Source organism: Mastomys coucha, unplaced genomic scaffold (assembly GCF_008632895.1).
Source record: "Mastomys coucha isolate ucsf_1 unplaced genomic scaffold, UCSF_Mcou_1 pScaffold13, whole genome shotgun sequence".
Taxonomy (NCBI): Eukaryota; Metazoa; Chordata; class Mammalia; order Rodentia; family Muridae; genus Mastomys; species Mastomys coucha.
Genome location: NW_022196895.1, coordinates 74,685,725 through 74,702,478, shown reverse-complemented (window position 1 = coordinate 74,702,478; position 16,754 = coordinate 74,685,725). Strand labels below are relative to the sequence as shown.

At 42.0% G+C, this 16,754-nt stretch overlaps 1 protein-coding gene across 1 annotated transcript in view; it reads left to right on the top strand.

Annotated features, from left to right (window-relative positions):
- Nucleotides 1–16,754, top strand: part of Setbp1 (SET binding protein 1) — a 362,083-nt gene that overhangs the window by 169,888 nt on the left and 175,441 nt on the right. The gene's annotated exons all lie outside the window — the stretch shown is intronic.

The following is a 16,754-nucleotide window of genomic DNA, read 5'->3' as shown; positions in this document are numbered from 1 at the left end:
GATCCCATGTCCTCAAGATCGCTGTGCTGATTCAGAAAGAGTGTGTGGTGAGCCACACTTAAGATTTAGGCATCGGCATGGTACTTGTAAGAGCTTTCACAAAGTCCACAATTACTTTAGCCTACTTGACATCAGGCTACTAATTATTATTATTTATATAATTAGAGTTTGGCGTCACCTTCCAATACAGTTTGACGCAAGAAAGATTAGCTCCTCCGTAGCAGGTCCTCTTGCAAATACTTCTGAGCTCTCAAATCCTTTGAGTTGATGCCTATTCCTCAACACAACCTATTAGTAGTGTGAAGGGTCACACAGATGAGATCTGAGGTCTTCCGGTATGCACAACTTGCTATTAAATACTATCACGTCATTCCGAGAGTCGGAGATGATGTAGAGGTCCTCCATCTCCTGCACTCTGGAGAACCTTCTCTGGAAAATGGCAACTGTCTTGCCATTTTTTTTTCCTTCTGACAATTTACCCTGCTCTCCAGTCATTTCTGTTCCCCTCTGTTGCCCGTTGAGAATGTGTCAGAGGTTTTGTTAAAAATGAGCACATCAATGCAGCCCCTTGTTGGTAAGACATGTCTAAGACTCTTCAATGCTTCTAACACTGAATAAATCTAGCTTGCCCTCAGTAGGTCCCTCCAGCTGCCAGCCCCTTCCTGGGCTGAGAATATCAGTCAATGAAGAGAAGCACTCGCATGATCTTCCCAAGAGCCCTCCTCTCCAAGAATGTGAATTTTCCCATATATATGTTCTGGAGATCTGCTCAGTGAGCCAACTCTCCTTCCTGCTATGGTTGGCTGCCGGCCTCATGTCTCTGGCTCATGAGCTACTAGGCCCTCCTAGGTGTAGACTATTCTTGTCTGCATGGGATTGGATCATGCATACAACCACCTTAGGACAGAGACATCCATGCTGTTCATTTTACATTAGGGATGGATTAAGTAGGATAGCAGCTGCAGAGAGTTGTTTTGATCCAATCCCACTAAACATTATGATGTAGAGATATAGGCCAGGAGGTCATAACCATCAGTTTCTCCAAGCCCCTATCCATCTTCCTCTGGGGACTCCTCCAGAAGACAGGCACTGATGAGAGACACAGGAAGCACTGAGGCAAATTGCATGGGCTCGGAACTAAGAGGCATTGGTACACTGTACTGTATTGCATGTGTGCCTCAGGCTCAACAACATGATGATCTTTGAAGGTTGATCAGCCTTCCTCTCAACCACTGCTCGATGAAAAGCAGCTTGCCTCTTCCATGTTTCCATGAGGCAAGCTGGAAAACCTTGTTTTTAAAACAGCTGATTGGCAGAGATGGATCTCAAAGCCAGCTTAAGAGCAGGGAAATCCACACAGAGGTTGGTGACTCCTTCCTTCCCATGACCATGCATCTATGCAGCCATTTGGCATTTGGTTTAAGAGAGACAGAAAAGATAAGTGTCCCCAGTGAAGTCACTAGTGTAGTAGGTACAGAGCACATTCATTATCCCCTACTATCGGATTTCTCTCCTAATCCTATAAGAGAGCCAGTATTTCATGAACCTCTTGAAGAAATAGGTAAGCCCACTATCAGACAGGTAAAAACCATTTCTGTGTACCTTTCAGTACTCCTAGTGCTTTTGGACCAACCCAAGCCATGCTATTTGCTATCTACTGGCTTCTATTTCTCCTCACTGGAGAATCTCCTGAGTACATCGAGGTTCTAATGATAGGCCCATTACAATACTGACTGCCTCATGTGTCTATTTTCGTATGCACAATGAACCCCTCGGGGTTTGGTTGGGATATAAGCAGCTGTCTTGGCTGAATCAGAAGACTTAAGGGAGGGACGAGAGATAAGAGGGATTCGGCACCAAAGCCCAGAGTTCTATTGGCCTGGCAGATCTACTAATAAATTTGACCTTGGGGTAATTCATGTTTAAAGAGTTTGGAGGTCAGTGGGGATTTCCCTGCTAAGTTTCTGATGAGAGCTTCTGCAGAAGGACCACTATTTCTAGTTATCTTCTGCCTACCTGCCCCTGAGCCCAGAGGTAAGTTGTCAGCTTTATGCCAAAGTTGCCACTTAAAACAACCACAGCAGAGCTGTGGCCTAGATCCTCTTTATTGGCCACAGCGCCCTCTCCTGTCAGAGTTTAGAGGATTATAAGGTTTGAATGCAGATGGGGGAGGAAAGAGTGCAAAGCTTAGCAATGATCATCTCACATATTGGTATGGTACAGCGTACTCTCCCTGTTATCGCATGTGAGTAGGGTGAGTCAAGTGAATCATAGGCAGATCAGATAATGAACATGACAGTAGTGTCCTGAAGCCAACCCAAGGCCAATGGCAAGAGCCAGTTGGGTATATCTCTTCCTTTCTCTACAATGGGTGTAGAGAACGGAAGGTAGAAAGGAAGGTAGATTGGTTGGTTGTTACTGGAAACATTTCCACTGTGGAAAGAGATAAATGTCTCATAGCTCTACTGCCTCCCCCCCATTGATGCCAAAAACCAATTCTTTTCCCCCCCAAATTTCTATTGATTCTTTGTGAGTTCCACCTCCTTCACCTCAGTCCCGCTCATCTCCCTGCCTCCTTGTACCTGCCCTCCACCCTTGCAACCTGCCACACAAACTAAAACAAAGCAAAACAAAACAAAAACCAAGCAAAAATAAAGCAAAACATAGAAAGCATCTCATCATGGAAGCTGTAGTGTGTCACAGTGGGTCCCACAGTGTACTCATGTGTCCACAGCTTCTCTTGCATCCACACAGCTTCTCTTGCAAATGTTCATAGCAATGAGACATAGGTTTGTGCCAAGTACCAATTCTGAAATACTTTCTAACACGTAACTGCTAGGAAAACCTGTTTTTCTTATTGGTACTGTGTGGTCAGTTTTGGGAGTCCCATTTTAACAAAGCTTTTATAAGATAATGATGCGAGGAAGCTTGGAGGATCCATTGAACGAACTTAGAAAATTCTGCCTGGGCTATGTACAAATGGCACCTTCTCGAATGCCTCAGTGGCTGGGCATCTTCAGGAGGACCAGGCAGTAATGATGCACAGCTGTAGGCTGGACTTGAGAACAGGGTTAGAGGAAAGGAGTGAAATCTCCTCAGGGTTGGGGGGAATTTCTGAACCCTATCCTCAGGTCTAGAGTGGTTTTCTCAGCCCTTAGCCTGTTTCTTAGGTAAAATGGGGCTTGCATTCCCCACTTCACAGGAAGATAATAAGCCTGAAAAGGGCAAGTAGTTCCTGTTCCTAGGAACTAAGTGGTGAGGGTGGTGATTTCAACTGAATAAAGGTGGAACTTTTCAAGATGATTACTGTGCCAGGAGCCAATGCTTGGGGGAAGTACTCAAGCTGGAAGTACTCTATGTGTCAGACAGCTTAGAGAAGTAGAGTCCTGCATTGTGGGCAGGGCTTTGAGAACAGGGTTAGACGACTTTCCACTCTGTGCAAAGACTTTGAAACCAGGATTCTGTCCAGGGTATGAAACTAACAGGGGTTTGTTTTGTTTTGTTTTGTTTTGTTTTTGGACACATAATTTTATCTGTCAAATAAGTGGGAGCACTCCTATTTCTTCATGTTTTTTCATTGTTGCTGAGTCATTAAAAGAGGCCACTGTATGAATCTTTATAGGTCTATAAAGTAGAGCCATTTTTATCAACCTCATATTCCACCATTCTTGTTATAACAAAGATACTTTAATACCTTGAAGTAGGAAAATATATTTTGTGACTTGATTATCAAGCATGCTTGCTATTTTGCATCGAATATATTAAAGGGACAGTACTTATGAAAAGACAGCCTTCCAGGCAAGCTTCTGTGTCTTAGGTTTGGCCTACTTCAACCCCAGGAGGTTGAGTGAAGCTATAGAGGAAACCAAAGTCAATGGTCAGGCTTGACACATTTTTTTCCTTTAGTTAATATCAAAGGTGAGTAGGTGCGTAAGTCAGATATGCCTTGTTGTTTCTACTGCCCCTCTATCTATCTTAAACCAAGCTTTGCTTAATTTAGCATAGCCCCCTATACACACACACACACACACACACACACACACACACAGACACAAAACAGTGAATCTCCTGCCCTTCGTGTGTATGCTAGAGTTCCTTTCCTAGTTAAAGGGAAAGCCAAGCCAGTGCTGACCCCAGGAGCAGCTTCACAATGATTATGGTATCACTGGTGGTGGAGGAATGCTTCCCAAACCAGGCTTGAAGTAGTAAGGAGTACAGAAAGAAAGCATAGAGCTCCTTCTCTGAAAGACCAGTAAGTGAAGGCTGGCCTCCTCTTAACCACACAGGGTTTGCTGACTCCAGAGCTATGTATGCCCGGAGTCTCATTACTTCACTGCCATGGTATGAATGGTAAACTGCCCTCAAGTACCAGCTAGATTCTAGGTGACGCCACCTTTAGTTACAGAGAGTGGGGATGAAGTCTGCAAATGTTCTATGTGAGCAACAAGGATGCCCATCATCGTTCTAGACTCGGAGGCTTTCAGAGAGTGTGTGCCTTGCAGAGTTCTTTATTGTGGGGACACAGTGTCCTAAAGGATATCTTGCAGAGTTTCTTTGGTGGGAATGGAGAGTCCTACGCATCAGCAAAAGATGTACCTTTCCCAGAGTCGTAAGTGAATTGTCCAGTGTGACTGCAAAAACATACATTGTCACTGTTACTGTAGACATTCCCATGCTTATGGTACACCGAAAGGCCTCAGGCATCTAATTACTAAAAGTTAAACTGAGTTAGCAGCTTCTCTCAGCCTGGATGATGCTTCCCTTCCATTGTTTTTATCATGTTAGTTGGGCAATGAGTAGACAAACTCCTTCCCACAGAATCAGTCAGCCGTTCTGAGGACACGCGTCCAGAAGTGTGAGGGAGTAAAAGTGAAGCACACACTAATTCCCCGGTAAGAAAGCAGGGCACCTTAATTGAGTGAGAAGGTGAAAGAGACACTGTCCAACATGACTGAATCATTGAAGTGAGAGCAGAGCCTACCCCGAGTCTCCATAGCATGGTGAGATGACCACAGAGGTCTTGCAAGCTACATCATAGCGTTTTGAGCAAACTTTGGCTCATTCAGACCTCATTGTGTGAGACAGAAAAATGCACATATATGCTACATATCCCATCCAAGAGAAGTTGCTGGTGATCCAGCTGTTTCCAGAAGTTCCCATGAAAGTATATATATATATATATATATACATATATATATATATATATATATATATGCTTTTTTTTTTTTTTAGCAAAACCCAGGTTACCCCTGTGTTCTAAGATGCTATGCCTGTCTCAGAGTTACCATGTTTGAAATCTATCCCTATTTTCCAAGGACATTTTGTTTGCTCAATCTATTGCAAATGCCTTTTGGAGCTGCATCAAAGTATGCAAAATTTCTCCACTGAGAACAAACCTGTTTGGAAAACAGCCAGGTGTCTGGATGCTTGAAGAATTTTCAATCTGGTCCCCAGATTTATGATCCTTGTGTCCTTAGTTCAAGAGAAAGGCCTCCCTGGGAAGGGGCAGTCATTTGGTTGTACAAATAGTTCTTAAATAGCAATTCAAGGAGAATGTTCATTTCACCCAATAAAAACTATTTAGTATATGCAAGTCCATAGGTTCACTCCCTAGCTCTAAGAAAAACAACAGATTAGAAGAACAGATTAGGTAATTAAAGCATGCAAATTAACATAGAGACCATGCCTCCAAACAATAATGGGAAGAACTATAGAAGAGGACACATGCATGCATAGGTAGGGCTATTCATATTTACATCTGCACACAGTACACACACACACACACACACACACACACACACACACACAGAGAGAGAGAGAGAGAGAGACAGAGAGAGAGAGAGAGAGAGAGAGAGAGTGAGAGACAGAGACAGAGACAGAGACAGAGAAAGAGAACTAAGAGGTAATCCATGTAACCAAATAACCGGTTATGACTTTTATAAAAATATCTAGCTTTCTTTCTGATTAAAAACCCAAAGCAAATTAAAAGTACCTGGCCGAGAACTCATGGATAAGGAATCCAAAATCCTTAGGGGATAGCCTACCATTATTATTGGCTAAATAGGAATAATATCAAACTGCCTTCTAAGTACTTATCTGGATGGATAGATAGATAGATAGATAGATAGATAGATAGATAGATTGATTGATAGATTGATAGATCCAACTCTCAACCCTCCTCGGACAAAGTTCTTTTTTCTCTGAATGATGATCAATACAAGGACTTACACATGGTCCTAGTTCAGGGAATTGGTAACTGTGGAGTTTGCAGTCTTATATTGAACAATCATATCACACTCCTTCCCCATGTAGCTTGGGGAGCATTGTAGAACAGGGAATAGAAATATTTGAAGAGCCAGACATTGGGAAAGAGTGCTGGGAAAGTATGTCTTGGAAATAACTTGTTGTGGCTGTGGCTGCCTGGACAAGGCTAAGTAAGATGGAGCCTGTCAAAATTTCTACATAGATGGGGGGGGTCTCATAAAACCCCACCCTTAACTAAGGAACGCTCACAGTTGGCAGTTGAAAAGTACTAGAGAAGGAGGCTCAGTCTTTTTCAGACCAGGTGCCTTTGGTAAGTTGCCCACTCTCCAGGGTAATATGGACTCATGCACATATGAACAGCACTGCTCAGACTCAGTAGCGTATAAGAAAAGAATAGAAAGTTAAAAGGGTTATGGTGTAGATTCTGATAGAAATTGAAGAAGAAAATTGTTGTTGATATAATCAAAAGACATTGTAGTAAGGCATGAAATTGAATCAGTGAATAAATGAGTGAAAGAAAGGCAAGGAAAACATAAACCGAAGTGTTTGGTAGATTAAGATTGTACTTTTAAAGTTTTAGGGACTTGCAGGACATCTAGATGGTAGAGTATTTGTCATACAATCCTGATACCTGAGGTTGGTTCCCATAATCTATAGTAGAAGGATAGCAGACTCCAGCAGTTAGGTATAATATGACCCCAATGTGTTCATCCCCACACACCCTCTCCTAAACTCATTCCCTCACACATACAATAGATAGATAGATAGATAGATAGACAGACAGATAGACAGATAGGTAGGTAGATGATAGAGAGATTGATAGATGATAAATGGATAGATGATAGAGATTGATAGATGATAGAGAGAAATGGATAGATGATAGATAGATAGATAGATAGATAGATAGATAGATAGATAGATAGATAGATAGATAGATAGATAGATAGATAGATGATAAATAGACATAGACAGACAGATGATAGATAGGTAGATAGATAGATAGATAGATAGATAGATAGATAGATAGATAGATAGATAGATAGATATTGATAGATGATAGATAGACAGACAGATAGACAGATAGATAGACAGACAGACAGACAGACAGATAGATAGATAGGTAGATAAATAGATGATGGGTAGGTAGGTAGGTAGATAGATAGATAGGTAGATAAATAGGTAGATGATGGATAGGTAGATATTTGACTAAGAGGGTTGTTCCTTTCAAAGCAGAAGAGGACCCCTCTTTCCTTCTCTCTCTTTGATGAAAGTCCATGTGCTTTCCCTGGACTTTTTTCCTTCTTTTGTCCAGATCCTTTATTCTTTTAAGAGTAAAATTGTTCTGACTGCCTCTGCAACGTATAGATCTTAGAATCTTTAGCAGACTTCACATCTGTGCTAAAGTCTGAAGGAAGAGCATGTTTCCCATTCCCCCTGTGGTTAAAAAGTGATTATAATGCTATTGGCTTTTTAAAACATGATATATCTACTTCCCATGAATGACTACTTTAATTTATTACTTAAATTTAATTTAGTATTTTTGTGGGGGCATGTGGAGGGCAAGTGGAGGAATGTATGCAGGTGCCAGAAACTGACACCAGGTATATCTTCCTTTAAAGCTTTCATTTGTTTGTTTACATGTTTGTTTATTCAATGTCTGTCCCAGTGCCCAGAACTCACTAGTTGACGAGACTGAATGGACAGCTAGCCCCAGCATCTCCTTGCCTCTGCCTCCTAGTGCTGAGGTGTAGGAGTGTCGTTTCATGCTTGGCTTTTTGCATGTGTACTAGGAATCCAAAGTTAGATTCTGTTTGTCCAGTAAGTACTTTACCCAACATCTTCCAGTTGGATTCTTTCTTTTTTTTTCTTCCTTTTTCTTTTATTTGTTTTGGAAACGCCCATCTACTGTTTGTCTTGGTAGGTGTCTCTAAAAGATTAAGGCTTTCCTAAGTGGGAAGTAATGACCCATGACTACATTGAGATTGCTGGCCATGCTACCACAAAGAATGGCTGCAAATGAACGTAATTTTCAACTTTAAATGGAATTGAGTGTACTCTGTAGATCTGTCATTTACAACTGTGTGCCTTTGAATAAGTGATTTAGTGTTGCTAGGTTTCTGTTTTCTCCTTTGTAAAACAGCATAATTATACTACTACTTTATGAAGTCTTCAAGAGGATTTAATGTTATTAGCTTTTGGAAAATTTGTAGGGATTCCCAGTTTCTCTTGTGGTATCTGTGACTTAGCACAACCTCCTTTGCTCAAAGGGAGAGGGATAGAAGAAGGCAAGGAGAATGAGGGAGGGATACAGAGGAGAGAGAGGAGAGGGGAGGGAGAGAGAGAAGGGGAACAAGGGAGGGAAGGAGGTATGGAGGGAAGGAGAAGGGGGAAGAAAGAAGGAAGTGGGAGGCTAGATAAAGAGGGTTGCACAAAGGGAAGGCTTGATCTTGGCCAGGAAGGAGAAATGTGTGTAATCATGAACAATATTTACAGCAATGAACACCAGGTCTCAGTGATTCTTGTATCTGCTAGACTCAGGAACATAGTTCTTTAGGGGCAAAAGCAATTCAAGTTCAGAAAAAAATGATGTTGAGGGGAAGTTCCCCAGGCAGAGCTGTTGCCTCCCATGCCCTACTATGTTAGACCACCATGGCAAACTAACTCTTCTATTGATAGTGGGTGCCAGGGCTGCCTCCCAGGCTTGGGAGCGGGGTCGGGACATCCCATGCCAAGATTCCTAAGTGGGGCATGGATGGCTCCAGACTAGGCTGTTAAGAGTTGCTGTTAAGGGGTTCCAGGTAGGCTTCTGGCCGAGATTTTCTCTTCTTATCCACTTTTATTCTTAAAAGTGAAACTATCTGTAAACTACAAGTTCCCGCCATTTGTGATCCCACCCTTGGCTTCATCTGTTTTATATATCCACCTGTAAGTGTGATGGATTGCTCCAGACTTGACTCTAGGAACTCAGACTCTCTGCCAAACTGCCACACTGAGCAAAATGTTTGCTTCCAGCCTGAGGTCCCTTCACCTACGCCTTGTGTTATCTTATACGTTCTCAAGCATTAGAATATATCGATTTACCACAGAGATGATGGCTTAGAACGCTTTGAGAAGTGATTTGAAGCCACAGAAGCAGATCATTTGGTCAGTTCCTAGTTTAGTAAAAGCTAAGGAGGTAAGGATGGATTGTCTCCAAGCACGTGACTTCATTCAGCATATGTGGGATGACAGAGCTCCTCTATAGGTGTTGTACTAATATTGCAAGCTGCCCACAGGTGCTTGGGATAGGATTTTTTAATTTTGTTGAGATGGAAGACACGTAGCCCCGTTTGCTCTCTGGAGATGTAGCTCATCTTCAGCTCCTCCTCTCCCTGGAATAGGAAACAACTTTAAAACATGTAGCTCTCTGAACTTCAGAATGAACAAGGAGGGCATCTTCACTGTTCACCAGGCACTGACGAGTGGCGTCACTGTTTATGGCTCACGGCAGACATCAAAGGATGTTCTAAAACAAGGTCGGGGTACACATGCAATCACTTCTCGACAGAGATGGCTGCATTAGTGTCTTCTAGGTGGTGGGTTGGCTAAATCATTTTCCCAAGTAAATTCTGAATAAAGGTTTTTTTTCTCTTGAGGTAAAAGTTTTCAAGTTATAGTTTTTATGAATGTTCAAATCAAAAGATGACAAATGTTAGTAATAAATTATGCTGTTATGGATGAAGTGGAGTCATGGGCTGGGTGGGATGCCCCTTTTCCTCACACTCTGCTCAGTCCTCAAGAAAATTCTGTAATCTAGAATGTCTTAGGGCTCTACAGTCTTCTTCTGCACACTCCTTTACTGAATGTAAGAAGCACCACTAAGAACCCAATAAAGCCTCCTACAATATATGTTCTAAGCAGTCCAGGATTTTGAGAGGGAATTATGATGTACTGAAAAGGAATGTGCATTAGTCAAGCCAGACCATGACATTCTGCTATCTATGGATAATGAGCCCCAGAGATGATCTAACCCTCTTAAACATGTTTTTACTAAAATGCTTAATAAATGACGATAATTAGCCTCCATGTCACCAGTTTCTAGTAAAATTTTCTAGTAAACTTTCTGCAGAATACCACCCACATTGACCCCCATGAAATTTAATTTTCTCGTTCCGAGGAACAATGACTTGAAAAGAATCACATGGATGAGTTTAAAATGAGCTTCGTGAGTGTGTGTAGAACTAGGCCCATGTTGCATAGATGTGGTATTTCTTTAGCTATTTCTTGGAACATGAGCAGTGTTTGCTCAAGTGTGTGTGTCTTGCAGCTTTAGCAAGTCCAAATGACACAAGCAAGACTCATCATCTTAATGGACTTGAGCCGAGCCCCAGCCTTCAGATGTGTGGGTACACTACTATAAAGCCAGGAGGGCATCTTTCCAAGGTTGCCCATGAAAACTTAAAGCAAAAAACTGGAAAAAACTCTTTTGGCTACATCTCTAGAGAAAGAAAGACTTTGCTAGAGAACTTACCTGTACACATTAGAACCACGTCATTTAAAATATAACAAAAGACAAACACAAGAAACAAAGACCAGGCCTGCTTGCTATTGTGTACAGTGGTTGTTACTAGAAACCCTTGTCAACCTTAGTGCCAAGAGCCTGGATCTCAAATGGATGGTGTTCGAAGTTCTAGGTTTAACCACTGTAATTCCACAAGGCTGAGAGGATTTAGCAAAAGGGCACACTCAAGTAGGAGCTCAAGCACAAATGTGGAATTGGCTTCGTAGGTTGGGAGGGTGTCTTCCTGCTCTATGTGCACCAAGTGCCTTGTGAGTTAGAATTAATACGTGTTTATTTAGATGGTTGTTTACACTTAACTTGGCTATGGATTTGTCTTCTGTCTCAATGGGATTTCCAACTCACTTAGCAATTTAAGCAGTAATCTGCACACAGTCTTATTTGTAGGCCAGTAAAGAAACCATTTCACTCTTCATTTCTCTGATATTCAGAGGTGTAGACAAGCTCTTTGAGGGCTATCTTTATAGCAGTGAGCTATTTGAGGTGGGGAGAGAAACAGAATAAATGGTTTATCCTCTCTTTTTCTATCTCTCTCAAATTCCTCTATTTGAATAGGAACATGGAAATGTGATGACAGTTTGAGGTGCTAGGATGCTCTATGAGTTCAGCCAGTGGGAATGCTTTTATCCAGTTAGTAAGAAAACATGATGCAAGGAGGTAAAATGACCTTGAAATTTATCTCGTTTTCTTCATTGTGCCTCCTGCTTTCTGCCAACACCATTTCCTTTATCATACCAATGATGGGTAGCAAGCAGCTGGTTCAATGGCAGCTCCCTTGTTCTGTGTTTACTTTAATGCCTGCCATGCTGGTAGATGCGAAGTCCTACATGGCTCGTTGCTCCAGACTCTGCTGCTGGAGCTTCTTTCCTTCTCTGTCTTGAGTCCTAGCAAGCCTTCCATTCCTCTTGACCCTTTCTGCATCCCCATCCCTCCACCCACAGACTTCTGAGCATCTAAGTTTTGGGGAAAAACATCCATATTAAAATGCACATGCTTTCCTTTATTATGTTATTTAGTTTGTCTGAACTTCATTTTCCTTTTCAAGGGAGAGAGTGGGCCCAGTCCTCCTTAGACGGGTACGTAAGAAGATAGTTGTCTTGGCTTGCTGGGACATTGCCTGAACATAAGTCACTCTAGGTTTTCCTGTATATGAAATCATTAGTAAAACATGATTGAGCTTCCTTCCTACAGCTAAAGTTAAGGATCCAATGGCACTTAATAGAATAAAGAGAGAGGGAATAATCCACTTCCTACAACATGGAACAGAAGGACAAAGGGGGCTGGTGAGATGAGTCAGTGGTTAAGAGCACTGACTGCTCTTCTGAATGACCTGAGTTCTAATCCCAGCAACCACATGGTGGCTCAAATCATCTATGATGAGATCTGACACCCTCCCTCTTCTGGGGTGTCTAAAGACAGCTACAGTGTACTTACATATAATAATAAATAAATCTTTAAAAAAAAAAGAAGGACAAAGAATTGGAAGGAGGGAAGGCTGACTAGAATGCTCATTTAAAGATAGGACAATGTCTTTGCGGCCATTTGTCAAGGATCCTTTGTTTTCCCCAGAGCCATCTATACTATGTTACTTTGCTTGCCTACTTCTGTATCTATCCATCTATATATTTATGTTACACATCAGCATCCCTATCCCTGTCCTACAAGGGTTGAATTTCCTGGGAAGCAAGAATGAAGGTAGGGTCCAAGGACAGACCCTCTGGGATTTAATTTTTTCCAATGCTATGTCTGGACTAAAACTCCTCTGCTCTGATTTTCAGAATGATTCCTGTCTTGATACTAAATCTTTTCCCAGACAAGGGTCTGTTATCAGCCAAAGAATCTGTGGGGGATATGGCCGTCCCTGTCTCCACTGGTACAGTGTGTCCTTTCTCTTAATGACCACCAGAGACGAAGGATGGGGCAGGAGAAGAGAATCGAAAGTAGGCTATACACTCCATTTTCAATGGGAAACTTTAGAGACTGTGGTAGTTTAAGGTAGGAAGATTACACTTTGAAGGATAGTCTTAGACGGCCAATGGGCTTCTTGATTACAGTGCTGAAGTAACTTGGTGAGGAAACCAAAGGGAGAGAGTGCCATTGAGAAGGAATGGAGAAACAAGAGAACAGAAACTCTCTGCTTGGGAAGCTGAGTGGATTTCTTTTTTCTCTCCTCAGTGAAAAGCTGGGACCTCCCTTCATCTTTCTCCAGCTCTTTTTGAGTTTAGAGACACAAAGACACTCCCTGAATTTATGCCAAGAGAGACTGCAGCTCTTTAAAAACAGAAGGCAGGGTCATCTTCTAGTATTTGAATGTGAACTGTTTGAGAGAGCAGCAGGATGTGTTGGGAATGAGATTGGTGTGAGCAGGGCCCCAGGAAAGCTCCCTACTTCACCAGGGAGATAAGAACATTTTCTTTCTTTTGCCTTCTAAATGAAATTCTGTCTGCCCTCCTCCCTGCACCTGCTCATCCCTCTAGCTGAGATTGGTGCAGACATTTAACCATCCTGGGAAAAGACAGGATCCTTTTCATTAACTTTAGCCTGATTGAAGTCCCTAGAGCTGGGTGGATTTCATTTTCCTCTTCTCATTCTCTGTCTATCATGGATACTCCCCACACAGTAAGGCTGTCATGGGCATTGAACTCTTTCCCAGTGGTACCAAATGGACACAGGGACATAGTGGGAAGAGATATTGGAGAAGGGCACAGGGTCTGTATTTTCTGTTCTCCTTTTTCATTATTATTATTATTATTATTATTATTATTATTATTATTATTATTATTATTATTATTATTATTATTTTGTGGTTGTTGTTGTTGATGGTGGTGCTGTGTGTGCACAGCTTTCAGATATCAATTCTCTAATTCCACAGTGAGTTCCAATCCCAGATTGTCAATATTATACAGCAAGCACTATTTTACAGCTGAGCCATCTCTCCAGCCCTTGAGACTGTGTGCATCTTACCTATGCCTCAGTTCCAATAGAATCTCTGAGGGTCTCTGTACCATCTTTAGAAGCAAATAGCCAGTTCCATGTGGGCACTATGGTTCCACTGCAGATAAACACAAGCAATGGTTTGTGCGAAGTAGCTGAGGACTAGGATATGGACTCTGGGGCATTATCTTACTAATGTCAAGATCAGTTCTTTTCCCCCTACAAGATAAGACACACCTGAAATGCCTGACAACCAGCCATTTTCCCTTTAAAACTTCAGAATGGGTATCTACTTTTAGGATTATTCATATCATGAGTGTATGTTCTACTTAAAATTTCTGGTGTTTGGTGATAGCATAGTAGAGCCTGAGAGCCTGGAGGACAGTTGGTGTGATATGGCACATGATAGGCTTTATTCGGCACACTGTACTTTCAGGGATCGTGTCTAGGGGAAGTCACAATACTTCCCTTTGGTTGGTTCCAGGCCAGATAGACTCTTCCATGCATACTAAACTGTGGGTGAAACACTGGGCATTGCTAAGGATCAAGAATTGAGACGTTTAGACTCTACTTAACACCCACCATCCCTGACATCACATCATGCATCTTCCCACTCAGCAGAGAGATATAGGCACAGCTGAACCCCAATGGACCATTGAACAGGTTACTATTGCATGGGCAGGAAAACAAGAGCTCTCTTTCTGGCTGGCTGTGAATCTATTTGCTATTTAGTCTCTTTCTTTGTGTTTTACCCACCCTTCAATTTAACCTGGGACTTCTACCCCGAAGTAAAAGCCAATATTCTCTCCTATACTCACGAACAGATAAAAGAGGTTGTTCCTATCGAAGGAGCTCATTAACTCATTCTAACATTGAGATGCTCTTCACACAGAAAATGTGCTGGCTGCTGAGTGCCATTTCCTTTTGTCAGTTTCAATGATATCTTCAGTTGTCTCTCAGACTTCTCCACACCCAGCAATTGAGTCACTCTTGTCCGCACCTCAAGGTTGACAATCTCTCCCACTTCCCTCTCTAGTCTGTTGCTCAGTGGGTTATTTAGTGACTAACTGTATGTTCTGACACTCCCTAACACATTGTAATGTGCAGAATTCACATCAAATAATGTGTCACTTCCATCTTGTTGGGCATGTTGTCTTTATTCTTAAAAAATATATATGCAGCAATACAAAGTAGAAATTTAAGGAGTTAAGAACTAAAATGCACACATCTGATTTCTTTCTGAGAGGATAGGAGAGAGGAATTCAGATTTCTTTGCCCGGGGAGTCCATCATAACTTTGTCGAGTACCCAAAAAAGATATAACAAACCATAATCAAGCCTCCTGGATTTCTCTACGAATGGGTTTGCTCAGTTCTCAGTCCCTGCTATGGATGTGAAGGCATGCTACACATGTAAAGATTCTTTGAATACACTTGTAATTTATCCTCGCTGTCAGGACTGCAGAGCTAGGAAATGGATATTTTAGTCCCTTGTCTCTGCCAGCCTGGTGAGGCAGATGGGTAGATGGCTGCAGTTGAAGAGCCTGGAACATTTAGGAGCTGAATCGTACGTGCTGACGCGTGTTAGTGGCTTTGTGCTTGTATGAAGTCTTTACTACATCTTGCCTTTTTTCCCAGCTCAGTTAAAGGCTTACATTGTGTGCTAAGTCTTGAAGAGTAGATGATCATTACCAAGAAATAAGAGTGTCTTGAAGAGAGGGCTAGTTAAGGGTCGTTGATCAGGACATAAGTATTACGTTACTCTGGGGGACTCTTGACTAACGTTCTGATACTCAGCCTTTTCCCTGTGCCCACGTTGACTCTCTATAGAAGATAAAGCCTGATCATTGGGGATACATAACTTCAACCAAAAATACATGCAGTTCCCAGTAATGCCTAGAAAATATTGTTTAATTTCAATCAGATTTCTCATGGGTAGAATGGAGATACTTTCTGTCTCAGAATTGATGGGGATTAGAAAGAAGGATAAATTAAAACAAAGCATAATAACACATCTATGTGAAAATGTGGTAGTAAAACCTATTATTTTGGATGCTAACTTTCAAAATGAATAAAAATAAATAAAAACTGTATGTGCAACGTATAGTAATCAGTGTACTGAGAGCAGAGCGATTTGTGTTGTGGTATAATCTCCTCCCTGTGGCCAGAAGGAGGCTGAGGTTGCACTGATGGATTCAAGGTGCAGGATATTGAGATTAGCAAGTCCCTCACCCTGACTTTGTTCCTCAAACTGCTTGATGAACCTTCTCCTCCTCCCTTTTCTATTTCAAAGGCTCTTTTCAAATTTCATGTCACCAACCCCATGCTGAGCTTTCTTCCCTTTTCTTCAAAGTCTGAGATCTAGACTCTGGTCCATCTGCTGAAGTGCATTTGTGTAAATGTTTTCTGGACAGGGTGCCCACCATAGGCAAGGATTTGAGTCTTGCATTGTGTGTGAGCTCTGCGCCTGGGCAGGTTACCTCTTAGGTAACTGCTTGATTGTTTCATTACTAATGGAACCAGGCTGGCTTCTTCCTAGGATGGGAAATCTGTCCCACTGGCAGGACAACCCCAGGGCTCAGCAGGATGCACTGCCCTAGCTCAAACACTGCTTAGACTTAACAGGGTAGCTAGATAATCCTCCTGAGTTTTCCTAAATGGAAGCCCCTGGAGCCTCGAAGGGCTCCTGCTATTTCCTGAACCACACAAAATATTGTGAGAGTAAACACAGAGTCTTCTGTAATTTTCAGGAACACTGTCCAGGCCTGCATTGGCCATTATTCATTATTCTCCCTCACCAATTGGAGCTTTCCCCTTTGGCTTGTTCTTACACCCTTACCTAGCTTTTTTTTTTTTAATGTTTTCTTTATTTACATTGCAAATTTTATCCCCTCCAAAAAACCCCCTATCCTATCTATCCCCCCTCTCCCTGCTCACTAACCCACCCACTCCTGCTTCCCTGTCCTGGCATTCCCCTACACTGGGGTATCAAGCCTCTAG